The sequence below is a fragment of the Otolemur garnettii genome, unplaced genomic scaffold, assembly GCF_000181295.1.
Source record: "Otolemur garnettii isolate 467f Iridium unplaced genomic scaffold, OtoGar3 scaffold00035, whole genome shotgun sequence".
In the NCBI taxonomy this organism is placed as follows: Eukaryota; Metazoa; Chordata; class Mammalia; order Primates; family Galagidae; genus Otolemur; species Otolemur garnettii.
The window spans coordinates 2,436,393-2,441,055 of NW_003852430.1; positions in this window are offsets into that span (position 1 = coordinate 2,436,393).

The window sequence follows — 4,663 nt, forward strand, 5'->3', positions numbered from 1 at the left end:
CAGAGACCAGACCTCTGCTTCTTCCAATCACTGATCTTTGTTACAGATTAACTGCCTCCTTTATTGTCCTGTACCTAACCCAGACCAGATAGCGCAAAGGACCCGATGACTGTTACATCTTCAGTGTGGAAAGTTAAGTATACCTTTCCCGGAAGAAAAGAGCCCCAGGACTAATCAGATCATTGTAACTATGCATTAAGCCTTACATAGAAAAATGTTGAAATTCTGTTAGGCTTCTGTAACCGTCATCTATATAAACAATCCCAAACTTCCACACTTCAGAACTCTGACTTCTAGTCTTTGGAAGCTGGGTTTCTGAGCAGCTGTCCTCAAACTTTTCGCTTGAATAAATTCTCGTTAAATTCGATTTTGATTCTTTCGATTATTTTAGATTGACATAGGAAGTTCTGGTGCAGGGCAATTTAGCCGTATCTGTCAAAATTACAAAATTCTTTGTGACCCACCAGTTCTACTTTGGGAATTTTTTTGTCTATAAATATACTGGCACACACATGGGAAATCATCTCTGTGCAATGTCGGGCACTGGGGCATTATTCAATATCAAAAGATTGGGGAAAATATCTCTCAACAGGGGACTGGTAAGAAATTACGGTGTGTTCATAAATGGGACTGACAATGAGCTGTAAAAAATAGAATTAAGAGACTTTCTAGGTACTGATATAAAAAGATCTAAAAGATAGAACAAAGTATAAAAACTCTCTATATAACAATATACTTTGTGTTGTATGTTCCCCTTAGTATACAAATAGGGAAGATGGTAATCTGTGCTTGTATCTGCGGAAAGAAACCCCACGAAGACAGGACAGCACTCAAGACCAATGGCCACTTACAGCAGCTGTCCGTGAAGGCTAAGAAGATGCAGAGAATTTTAGGGAAGTGTTCCACCATATGTATGAATATTTGTGGTTTTTACTTTCTGGTTTTATAAATAAATAAATAAACTACACCAACACCCCCCAAATTTTACAAATTAAAATAAAAAATATTTTTTTACTGAAGAAAAATAGTGCAGGCAGAGGATACAGGGAGCATTAGACTCATACATGGAGCTTCTAGTAATAAATCCCCGAACCTACCAGGAGATTGTGATTCAGTGGGCTTGGGGAAAACGTAGCACCTGTTTTTTTCTGTAAGCATCACAGTAATTGAGATAGTGGCTGAGGCTGTGCATTGCTGAGTTAGGTGCTGGCATAGTCGTCGGAGTAAAGGGAAATGAGGGGCATTGGCCGGAGGGAAGGCCAGCAGGATTTGAGGGTTTTCATTAGTAAAATTTCCTGATGGATATGAGGAAAAGAGATAGGAGAGGAGGGATGGAGAAGAAGGGCTGCTTTTAACTCAGTTATGATTTTTGGAAGAATGCCAACGACTGAAGTTCGGAAGAAAAAGAGCTTTTGTCCTTCAGTGAATGACCTCTGCCTTGAGCATTAAGCTTTCTGGCTCTTCAGTGTCCACCAGAGGTCACTGTGCTCATGTTTTTGCAAAGACAAAACATTGGACCGCGCTGCGGCTCTGTTAGCCCTTCATCTCACCAATGGACTTGGTTTTAAAATGAGCCTTCCTTATGGAAAAATAAATCCCAAAACAGCACACTCAGACACTTCTCTATGTCCATAAATGTCAGCAAGATAATAAATTATAAAAGATTACTTACAAAAGATTTTTTTAAGGCCCTAAAAAGTTAAGGAGGGTGGTGCCTGTGGCTCAAAGGAGTAGGGTGCCGGCCCCATATACCGGAGGTGGTAGGTTCAAACCTGGCCCCGACAAAAAACTGCAAAAAAAAAAAAAAGTTAAGGAGACACCTAAGACTTATTTTCCATCTGTAATGTTTTTTCTTGACTTTTGAATGTGACAGGATCAATTCTTACTGATTGGCCAGATGCAAGTCTGTGAGATGTATATATTTCGGGATACACACTGTGGCTAAGATGGTTTCACCTAGGCAAATAGGAAATTTGACTCAGACAGTTAAGATAATAATATTTATCACTTGGGACTCCTTTCTATGAAGACCAAATTAGTGAAGGCACTAAAAAACTAAACAATGATAGGCCACATGGAGTCAGATTATGAAGGTTGAGAAAATCTGCCCATCTGATTTTACTTTGGGGTAACCTCTTTATAGATCGAATCAGATGGATTATAACTCATTTCAGAGTTATCAGAATGGGAGCACATTGAGTCTACAGATGAGACTGAGTCTTCTAATGTGTATCGCCTGGGGTTTTTTTAGACAACAGCAGGGCTCTCTTACACCTGAGGATAATTGGCCAATTGATAAACACCAGGCCTATATTCTAAAGCTGTATTAAATCGATGTCATAATTATTTTGCTTATAATACAGTAAAATGAATGCATTCATCAATTTTTTTTAATTTGAAAGGGAGTACTAAGTTTTAAACAGGTATTTATAGTTTAGCCCGGATAGTTAAAGGACCCCCTAAACTGGACACCGCAGAGCTGTGAGCTAGATCGTCTGCAGGCGAGTTGGCTTTGCCTCTCCTAGGGTTAGAGGTTGTGTCCCAGGCTCCTCCTCGGTCTGTGGTGCTGGATCAGAGTGATCAGAAGAAGAACTTGATGGAAGGTGAATGTGAGGAGGAGGCCACACTCTTGGAAGGCTCTGGTCCTGAGACGTAAGGGCCTACAAATCCAGGGGAGCTGGTGGCCCTCCTTGTCCTGGATGTTCTCTGCTACTCCTCTGCAAGTTGTCTTCTCAACTTGCAGTCTGACCTGCAAACAGCAGCCCCAAGTCCACTGACCAGCACGTGGCAGAGGCCCACAGCAGTGGGAGTTTCCATGGTGGTGGGTGGAAGTTTCCACAGACTGGTGCATGAGCTCTGCCTTGGTGGCCTCAACTCAGTGGCTCACACACACAGCTTCTCACATCCGTCCACAAGCTTTGACCCATCCAGCCATCTGGTGTTGCAGCCTATGGTGGTTAGAGACTTGCCCTGATCCTCCAACTCTCTGTCAAGACCCGCACCCCACACCTCCCCAGCTCCTCCATGTTCTGTGAGCTCTGGTTTTACTATGCAACTCCACATCCCTGTAAGACTTGGAAGAGCTCTGTTTCCTGACTGAACTCTGGCTGATACAGGCTGTTTTAAGTTTGACTTTGATCAAGAAAGAAAAAAAAAAAGAAGAGATGTGTTAATATTTACTATTCTCCAAACCTTTAGACAGCATCATAATAACTGCATTTATTATGGATCAAAGCACAGACTTGGCCATCACACATACTGGCTTCATCAATTAGTAACTGTGTTATCCTGGGCAGCTTAAGACATTGACTGCCACACTAGAAAAAAATTTCTTTACCTCAGAGCCATGGTGTTTTATTAGGTCAAAACAGGTCAAGGGACATGTGAGTTACACATGCTTCCTGAGGCCCTGGGCTCAAAACTAGTGTAAGGTAAATACAACTCACATGGCAGTTAACATCCTAATCTCTTAGAGCAGTGGTTCTCAACCTTCCTAATGCCGCAACCCAGTTCCTAATGTTGTGGTGACCCCCAACCATAAAACTATTTTTGTTATGGTTGGGGGTCACCACAACACGAGGAACTGTATTAAAGGGTGGCGGCATCAGAGAGGTTGAGACCGCTGCTTAGAGCCTTATTTTCCTGCTCCACAGAGGCTGGAATTGATCGTCCCTTTCTCGTGGGATTGTTTTGAGGATTAAATGAGATGCGATGTTTTGTATTTAGCCAGGATCTGGCACAAAGTAATTAAGAAACAAATACCATAGACCTCTAATTTCAGATCTGAGAGTTTCCAGGAATATCCTAGAAAAAAAAATCCTAAAAATATCTCTGCTAGCCTAACTGCAATGCTAGATGAAGAATTCTTAAAGTATGTTTAAAAATGGATAAAGACAACAAGAGAATAGAACACATCCTCAGGGTAACACATGCCTGCCCACACGCACACCCACATGCCTGCACGCCCCCCCCTACACACACACTCACACGTCTACACACAGCACAAAGGCCCCAGAGAGGGAGAAAGGAAACAGCAGTGAGGACGCTGGCATGCAAAGGACATCTCTCTATCCACTGGGACCTAGAACTTGATCTTAATAACAGCGTGGGATGAAAAGCCCCGTGCAAGGCAGTGACCGGGCAAGGGGAATTTTCAGCTTAGAGAGCCCCATGTAGGCCAGGATTCTAAAGGTGCTTCCCTTACAAAGATCGAAAATATAGAACCTTGCTGGTCATGACCTTTCATTCCCCTCAGTGAAATGGAAAATAAAGCAAAACAAAAATAAGACGGATCAGGTGGCTCCTGTGGCTCAAAGGAGTAGGGTGCTGGCCCCATATGCTGAAGGTGGCGGGTTCAAACCCTGCCCCGGCCAAAAACCGCAAAAAAAAAAAAAAAAAAAAAGACAGATCAAAACACTTAAGAATGTGTAATGGGAGCCAGCTCCTGAGCAGGTTTGGGGCTTCAGCTCCCTGCATGGTCCCCCACAGTCCCAAGCCCGAATGTTATATAATACCAGGTGATAGCACTGCTGCCCCACATGGCTGGAGCAAGCGTAACTCCTCTGGGAGAAACCACCACCAACCCAGGTATCAAAGCATTCCTGCAGACGGTGCTCCACGAACTATGAGTTCACACATCCACATAATTCTTTCTTTAAAAAAA